The following is a 9,662-nucleotide window of genomic DNA, read 5'->3' as shown; positions in this document are numbered from 1 at the left end:
TGCCATTGTGGGGGCATTTTGGGCACCATGGCTGCCCCCAACTGCCAAGCTCATCCCCTGAGTCACCAAGGCAGAGCCCAGGGCCCCATGGTGGGGAACTGCCTGACTCTACCAGCTGCCAACACCCAGATCGCTCCAGCGGGTCACAGGGGTCAGGACCTATCACTCCCCCTTCTCCAGACCTGCTATGTAGTCCCTGAGGGGTTGCACTTCTGTCCTCCTGTCCACCATGGCTTCCAGTGTCTCGTCTACAGGCTCTTCTCCAGCCCTCCCGCCAGCCCTGAGGATGACCTCACCTTCACCTCTGCTGAGATGAAAGTCATTCCTCCTCTTCCTTTGTCCCCACCTCCAAACCTTTCTTTGTCCACACCCTCCTCTCCACCTTTGGAGACACACCCACCCTCCCTTCTTTCCCTCCAGTTTTAGAGGGTGAGGCGCCTGCTCTCTGCCAAGGCTAATCCCTTCACCTGTGCCCTGGTTCCGGCCCTGTCTCCTTCCACTATGCCCTCTCATGCCTGTGTTTTAAACTTTCCCTCTCCTCTGCCTACAAACATTCCTAGAGGAAGCAGCATGGCACAGAGGAAGAGAGCTGTGTTGACTCCTAGGACTTGAGTTTGAATTCTGCCACGTGTGTGATCATGGGCAAGTCACAGCCCTTTGTCTCCTGGCTCAGACCCACATCTCTACAGTGTCAGCCAGCCGAAAACAAAACACAACATACATTTCCTTGACGCGGCCATCTCTTCAGACTGTCTTTCTCTCCTCCCTTTTCCAGCCCCTCTTCTAGAACCATCACCTGCAGCCTTAACTGCCCAGAGCTGTCATCCCTAGCACCATCCTCTCCATCTCCAATGGCCCGCCTCCTTTTCTCCTTGTCCTCGCAGAGCTGCTGCCACCTTGGAGACCACATGTGTAGACACCAGTGAATTCTCCTCCCTGTTATCTTAATTCTCCTGCTTCCAGGTGGCTCCTTTTCTCTCCTTTGATGATCCTAGTTTCTCTTTTCTTCCCTCAAAGTCCTGCCCTCTTCACCCTGAACTTCTCCCTTTTTTCTTTTTAAAAATTACATCCTGGTTTTACATCACCTTCATTTTCTCCTACATCCCTCCCTATCTCCCTGCCAGTGAGTCATCCTTGTAACAAAGAATTTTCAAAGAGAACTTTGGCCAAAACCGCACAATATCAGAGGCTGAGTTGAATTGCAGCTGCAGGGTCCACACCATCGTCCCCCAGCTCCACAAAGGAGTGGGGCGATACATCTTCTGATCTCTTCTCTGAATCTGGGAACTCCCCCCTTCACTTTCCCTTTCTACCCAGTCCCTACACAGTCAGTCCCCAAGACTTAATGACTCTCCCTTTGTAATGATGGCCCTCAAATGCCATCCCTTACCTTCCCTCTGCCATCCCTGCCCCAATTTAGGCCTTCAGCACCACACATCTAGAACAGATGCTGTCAGAGCTGGGGAGGGGGGAGCTTAGAACAGGGAATGTCAGAGCTGGGAGGGGGGTTAGAATAGAGGATGTCAGAGCTGGAAGGGCCCTGAGAACAGCGAATGTCAGAACTGAGAGGGGGCTTGGAACAGAGGATTTCAGAGCCAGGAGGGGTCTTAGAACAGGGAATGTCAGAGCTGGGGGAGGGGCCTTAGAACAGGGAAGGTCAGAGCTGGTAGGGGTGGGGGGTCCTTAGAGATCATCTTGTCCACCTCTCATGGATGGAGGAAAAAATTGCTTCCTGCAGAGTCAGGTGGCTTGTCACTGGTCCCATGGCCAGGTCCAGCGGAGCTGAGAAGGCTGCTTTCCTGTATATCCCGAACCCTAGGCCAGCATCTGAGCCCAGTTACCACAGTGACCTCGTCCAGCTCCTCTCCCCTCACTTGGCCCTTTCCTGCTTTCCCCTCTGCTGCCAGCCAGCCAGGTTTGAAGATGTTCATGTGCCCCAGAAAAGACATCAGGACCAAAAGTGCCCCTGGGAGGGACAGAAAACCCTCAATTCTCCCCAGACCTGTAAGAGGATAGTCACTGAGCCACACCACCCCTGCAGACCACCACTCCCCTGCCTCTTGTCTCCCCTGATGGATCCGGCCTGCCCCCAGGTCCCAGATTTCTCCGTAAAAGCCTGCTGTTCACACATCCCTCTTCTGCTCCTCCTCCTCTATGTAGGACAAGGCTGGGGTGTCTTTGTTCAGCCACCAAGGTTCTACATGATCGGGAATCCACATGAATCTGTGCTCTGGCCAAACCCGTATCCTCCAGGGCTCCCACAGACTCCTGACCCCGGACCTTGCCCCGTTGTTCAGTCCTTCCAGTGGGGTCTGCCTCTTCCTGACCCCATTTGGGGTTTTCTTGGCCAACATACTGAAGTGGTTTGTCATTTCCTTCTCCAGCTCACTTTACAGATGAGGAAATGGAGGGAAACTGGTTTAAGCAACTTGCCCAGGGTCACACAGCTAGAAGTGTCTGAGGCTGGATTTGAACTCAGGAAGAGGAGTCTTCTTGACTCTAGGTCCTAAGCTCTACCCACTAGAGCGCCACCTAGTTGGCTGTTTATCTGGGTGCTAGGTGCAACTCAAGGTCCCCCTCCTCCAGGAAGTCTTCCCTGATTTCACTCAGAGCCTCAAGCTGTCCAGATGATTTACTTGGCCTTCATGACAGTATCCTGCCGTGGCCTTTCTGTTTAGTTAATCTTTCCACACATCCACCATAGTTCCCCAGCTAGACTTTCAGCGCTTTGAGGACAGAGACCTCCTTCTATCTACAGACTAGATAAGCTAACCCAGTCTTTGAGGCGTGAAGGCCGGAAACTGCTGGTTGGGGGTAAATGTCCCCCAATGCACATCCAACCTAAAGGTTGGGAGCCCCACCTCTATACCCCTGGCTATGGATTCTTCTTTCCCAGACTAAAAAGCACTTGGTTTGCTCCATGGCTGAAGCCTCTAACCCAAGTCCAAAAATCTGTCACTTGTGACAAATGATCCCTCTTTGCAAAGCCAAAAAAATGTGATGTTTCTGAACCCTGGCTTTTCCGACCCTCCCGGCTATAGGGGTTGGCAGCCCATCCTAGCCCCCCTCTACCTACAGCATCCCTCTCTTCTTCTTCCTCTCCTCGGCCCCAAGCCCTTGGGGACCCCTTCCCTCCAAAGGAGTCCAGGGCCACACAACTGTGTAGCTGAGTCCTGAGAGCAAGAAGGTATCTCAGCAAAATGAGGCCAGAGAGCCTGAAGCCTTCCAAAGTCTGAGTTAAAGCAGGGGCTGGCTGGGCTGGGAGAGGCCCTTGAAGGGCTATAGATGGAAAGGAAAAGCTGGATGGGGAAGGGACTCACAGAGGAGCACAGTCCTTGGCCCACATCCTTCCCACACAACAGGTGCTTAATCAATGCGTATTTACTGGCTGACTACAAGTGAGGAGCTCACCCACTGGTTCCATTGCCAGCCTCTTGGTGCCAAAGTTCTCTCTTGCCCTTGGACTGTCTCTCTTTCCCCCGCTCTGCCCCACAGCTCCTTGGGCTTGGACATTACTGAGGGTTGATTCCTGATAATATCTGTAAAGTGCTTAGCATGTCCTGGTAACACAGTAGGTGCTTAGTAAATGCCCGAAGACCTAGGGAAAAGCCAAGAAAGTGGGCCCGAGGGCATGCCAGCACGGAATGGCCAAGTTAAGGTTAAGTGAGCTTTGGCAAGACCGAAATTTGCTGTTCCTATAGATCGACCCTTCTTCCTTTCAAAGACCAAAGATAGAAGTGGGGAAGGGGCAGTTTTCAACAGGGGTTACTGGAATTAAGGCAGAAGGTTAATCTGCCTTCTGGCTTGAGTCTTTTTATTATACCATGTTATGGATATACTTGTTTTGTTCCATAGATTAAAAAGAAATAAAATCTTTTTTTTAAAAGAGAATAAGGGGTATTCCTGGTTGTGGGCTGGGGACAAAGAGAGGGAAGCCCTCCCAGGCATTTGACCCCAGCGGGATTGGGGAAGGGCAGAGAGGCTGCTGCCTTCTGCCCTCATCTGCCAGTCAGTCTTAAACAGCCCTGTGCTGGGAGTGGGGGATCCTTCGGGGAGAGCTCCCTCATCCTCCCAGTCACCCAGGTTCACCAAGTCAGTCACCATCCCCACTCTCCTCTCCCTCACCCTTCGGATCCACCACGCTGCCAAATCCTGCTGACTTCCCAGCCCATCCATGTCTCTAATCCCATAGCCATGACCCCAGGCCAGGCCCTCATCACCTCTCCTCTGGACTATGGCAGCAGACTCTTCACTCTGGGCTCCCATCTCCACTCTGGCTGCCAAGTTCACCTTCTTAAAGTGAAAGTCTGACTACACTGCTCCCCTGACCCTTTGCTTCCAGGATCAAACAGGAACCCTTCTGTCTGGCATTGAAGGCCTTTCACACTTTGGCTCTGACCTGGCTTTTCAGGCTGAAGACACATTGGTCTCCTTCCCCAGCTGCACCCCCACCTTTCAGCCAAACTGGCCTCTTGCTGTTTCTAGAACCCAACATCCCACCTCCACCCTCCAGGCCTTTGCTGGAGCTGTTCTCCCACCCTGGAATGCTCTCTCTTCTTCCCCACACCAGAATTCTCAGCTTCCTTCAGACTTCTCCTTAAGTGTGACCCTCTAAAGGAAGCCTATCTTGAACCCCTTAGTTGTTAGTACTCCCTCCTTCAGATATGACTTTCTATTGACTTTATATCATGAATGTACACTCCCTGAAGGCAGGGACCAGTCTTCTTGGACTTTGTTTCCAAGCTTCAAGCCTGGAGCATTTGCATAAGATTCCTCTTATTGGTGGAGACAATGAAGACTGGAGAAGGCAGCTGTGTGTGTGTGTATATATGTGTGTATTTGTGTGTGTGTGTGTATATGTATGTTTTTTCGTGTGTTTGTGTGTTAGTGTGTGTGTGCTTGTGTCTGTGTGGGGAGGAGGGAGTGACTCCTCCCACAGGCAGCAGTCCAGAGTCGTCAGTGGAGAGAGCACTGGGCCTGGAGTCAGGAAGACCAGAGTTCCAATCCAACCTCAGACACTTACTAGACATTTACTGTGTGCCCCTGGGGAAGTCACTTAACCATTCTGCCTCAGTTTCCTCCCCTGCAAAACGGGGATAATAATAGCGCCTACTTTGCAGGGTTGTTGTGAGAGCCAATGAGATGATATTTGTAAAGTGGTTTCCACAAATGCCAGGCACACAAGGAATAGTACATAAATGCTTTATTGCAATTATCATTCTCTGCATTAATGAAATAAATGAAAATATGCATTAATGCAAATGTTCTATGCTTGAAGCCAGGTTTTTAGGAGCTTCATGAATGCTTGTTAAAAGAATGAATGCGTGAATGAATGAATGAATGCAGGAGTGAATGAGTAAATGAGTGAATGAATGAATGGAGTGAATGAATGAATGAATGAATGGGTGAATGAATGAATGAATGGGTGAATGAATGAGTTAATGGATGCCTTCAGGGACCTTTGATTGCTCTGGGAGTCTCAGATTTTGGGGCAGCCCCAGTCTCTGCCTTTAGGGAGGCACATGACTGAAAGGCAGTCTTCATCCTGGAGGACATCCTGAGATGATGAGGAAAGACAGGCTGATGAGCCAAGCCCTTTCTAGTGAGACTGTCCTTCTTCCAGAGGGTGCAGCGTCCTGGCAGGGAGACAACAGGAGACCCCCGTGTCCTCACCCTCAGGAATTTCTGGAGCAGCTTGGCAGACCTAGGGAGCAGCTGTCCCAAGATTAGATGTCACACTGGGTGAGATGTGCAATATCTGCTTCTAAAAACCACAAAAGCATAGAATGGTGGAGACAGAAGGAGAGATCTTCATGCTCATGCTACCATTTCACAGACGAGGAAGCTGAGGCTTGGAGTAGTCAGGGAGCACTTCATGGAGGAGGGGACCCTCAGCCAAGCCTTAAAGTCTGACTGGTCTTGCTTGACAGACTCTCCTCCCGTCCTCTGGGAATGCCCCATCCGGCTGCCTCCCTCTCCTGGTGTCACCTTCAGTACCCAGCACAGGGCTCTGCACACACTAGGTGCCCAATTAATGCACATTGAATGAAGGGCTGTTTACTTATTTCTTTTTTCCTGTATTTTCATTCAGGATGTTGAAAATTATGAGACCATTTACAGGAAGAAACAGACCCGCCATTGAGCCTGGAGCATGGGAGGATTGTTTGGGGCTAGAAATGCATCTTGAAGTTTAGGTTCCAAGATCCTGATTTGGGCCTGAGGGTGCTGTCAGCATGGTCCCAGATGGCAGGGAATTGCCAAGAGGCACAGGGACAAAGAGAAGCAGCCTGGCTGCTGTTCTTCCATGACTCTCCGTGATCCCATTTGGGGTTTTCTTGGCAGAGATACTGTTTTGCCATTTCCTTCTCCAGCTCATTTTACAGATGAAGAAACTGAGGCAAACAGGGTAAAGTGACTTGCCCAGGGTCACACAGCTAGTCAGTATTGAGGCCACATTTGAACTCAGGTCTTCTCAACCCCAGGCCCAAACAAACACTGAATCTGAAGTTGGGTTCAAATCCTTACAGTCATTTACTACCTGTGTGACTTCAGGCAGGTCACTTCTTCAATCTGGGCCTCAGTTTACTCACCTGCAAAATGAGGGGGTTGGCCTAGAAGACGTCCCACTCAGCTCCAACAGCCCATAAGCACCCAGCTTCAGGTCTTGGCCCCTCCTGGCCCAGAGTTGCCCCAGCACCAGCCTGACCTAGTTGTGCCTGGTTTCCTCATTTCCTCCTCTGACCTTGTAAAGAGGGGATGACCTCTTCTTCCTTCTTCCTCCCATTCCCCTCTGTCACCTCTCCCAAGTCCAACCAAGTGCTCAGAGAGCCAGCTACTTCACTAGCCTCCTGGGGATCCCACCTGGCCACTCCCCTCCCTCTTCTGTGGCATCTCCCCCCATCTCCTCCCATTGGACTTTGCCTCAGAGACCACTAGTATGGCTCATGAGGGGCTCTGGAGTTCTGGCCAAGCCACCTCGGCCAGGGTGGCTTCTGAGGCCCAGGACCAAATTTCAGCCCTCTGTCTCAGTGCCCAGAACTGGCATCTCATCTGGTTAATTTAGAGAGTGGCCCACGGGGGAGGGAAGGTCTAACCCCATCAGCGTTTAAATAATGAGCATCAGAGAAAGAGAAAAGCCATCTACTGAGCTTAACCTGAGCCGGGTAACTGAGAGGGCCATGTGCTGTGGGAAGGACAAGGGGGAAGGCCAATTACCCTCAGACGCTAAGGTAAAAGTTGAGGATTACGAGACCATTTACAGGAAGAAATAGACCCGTCATTGAACCTGGAGAATGGGAGGATTGTTTGGGGCTAGAAATGCATCTCGAAGTTTAGATTCCTTTTGGGAAAGAAAGATCCTGATTTGGGCCTGAGGGTGCTGTCAGCACAGTCCCAGATGGTGGGGGAAGGAGAGAGCCTTTCCCCTCCCAGGGAGGCTGATGCCCTGTCCCCCACCCCCAGCAGCCGAGGGCCCCCCATTACCATCACAACGGCCTGAGCCCCACGGATGTCCTAGACCCCACAAAGACAACTGGGCTTTTAGCGAGCCCAGGACAAACATCAGAGTAACCCTAACCCTGCAGCCGATGGAAACAGATAGAGGGGGGATATCTCCCACACAATATCCCTCACCCCCCTCACTCCTCTCCTCCTTCCTGTGCTTCCTCAAGAGCCTTTGTCTGCTGCTCCCTTGGGATGCATGCCTTTCTCTCACTCCCCAGTAAACATTGCCCATGACAGTCAAACCAGGATCTCTGCGGGAAAGGTTCTGGCTCTCAGTCTATGGTTCTCTCCCCTCTGCTCTGTCTCCCACGATCTGGGGCCCCCAGCCCCAATCCGGTCGGTGAGCAGTGAGAGGCCCAGCCTGGGGTAGGGAGGAGGGGCTCGTCTCCCTGGGACTCTGGGTACTCCTCATTGCATTCAAATGACTGAAGGGCTGGGTCCCTTTCAATTTTTGCCCCCAGCCGGAAGGCACTAAGCACGGGTTATCTCCTAGGGTTCCGGGGAAGAAAGCACCCAGTGATCATTGTGTCCCGCAGTCGGAAGCAACATGATACCGGGTCCATTCTCACTGTGCCTCTGGTCGAGGGTTGTCCCGAATGGGGGCCAAGGATGGGCAGGAAGAAGAGAAGGACCCTACTCATAATACCGATCCTCTCTGGGGCTGCCTATCCCTTCTGGCACAGGCAGCAGCGTCAGGCCAATGGGGAGAAGGCTGATAGGTCGGCCTGCCTGAAGAAACCCTCTGGAGTAGGGAGTCTTTCTCCAGCCTATATCGAACCTTTGAGGAAGTGCAGGAAGGAGGCCAGGGGTGTTTGGGGGAGGCTAGCCCCTTCACCTGAAAGGCTGGGTTACTCTGTTCTGCTCTGACCACCAACTTTTCTTCAAAAAGAGAGCCCAGTATTTTCACAGAAGTTCAGAATTTGAGAATGGGGAGAGACCTTAGCAGCATCCCACTGTGACATCCCCAACAAGCTGCCATTTGGTCTCTGACTGAAGACCTCCCTGGAGGCGCCTCTTCTTAAACTCTTTCAGCTCATCCTTGTGTTGTGGACTCAAGGCCCTTCATCAGACTGGCGGCCCTCCTCTGGTCACTCTCAGCTTATTAACGTCCTTATCAAAGTAAAAGCACGGAACAGAGATGAGGCCCGACAAGGTTTGGTATTTCCTCCTCCTTTAATGTGACCCAAGCCCTGGGGAGAGAAAGACAAAATGGTTCCTGCCTTCAAGGAGCTTACTTTCTACTGGGTGAACAAGAGCAGGGACATTTGTATTACACAGGTCAATAAATGCCTATCAAACAAACTAGGGGGATCAGCTAAGACCATATCCCAGAGATGGCACTCGAGTCCAGAAAGGAATTCCAAGAGGCAGCTGGTGGTGCAGTGGATATTGTGCCGGGCCTGGGGTTGGGTAGACCTGAGTTCAAATGTGACCTCAGACACTGACTAGCTGTGTGACCCTGGGCAAGTCACTTGAACTGTTTGCCTCAGTTTCCTCATCTGTAATATGGGAACACGTGCACTTACCTTCCAAAGTTGTGAGGATCAGGTAAGGTATCTGTAGAGGGCACTTGATGGTTGACGATTTCCTCCTCTTCTTCCCCTGGTACATGTCCTGTCCCCAGCCTACATTTACCCCCTCTCCTCTCACAGTCTCCACCTCTCCCCTGGCATTTCTCCCATATAGTTCCAATATTTCTTTTTTGTAGTTAGACATTCCGTATCTCTAATCAGTCCATGTACATCTCCCAGACTCATCTCTTCCCGCTCCAACCCATGCTCCACGCTTCTTCCTCAAGAGAAGACATGACTGTGTTACTTCCCTGGGACTCAATCAGCTCCCTTTTAATCTTCTGTGCTCAGCTTTCCAAGCCCTTCCTGACCTTGCTCTGGTCTATCTTTGCAGCTCCTGTCCTCTCCAGTGTGGCCAGACTGGTCTTCTCTCTGTCCCTTACAGGTGATGCTCCATTTCCCTTCTTCATGCCTAGACCTGTATCTCATAGAATTCCTCTCTTCCTTCATGATCTCCACTTTCTATGTGAAGCCTTTCCTGGTTTCCCCAGCGGCCAGTGCCCTCCCTCCCCAGTCCCCTCACATTTATTCTCTTTATGTTTATCCTGCCTGCATTTACCATGGACTCGTCTCCCTTGGCAGAACATG

This window comes from Trichosurus vulpecula, chromosome 3, assembly GCF_011100635.1.
Source record: "Trichosurus vulpecula isolate mTriVul1 chromosome 3, mTriVul1.pri, whole genome shotgun sequence".
NCBI lineage: Eukaryota > Metazoa > Chordata > Mammalia > Diprotodontia > Phalangeridae > Trichosurus > Trichosurus vulpecula.
Note: the sequence above shows the minus strand (reverse complement) of the source record.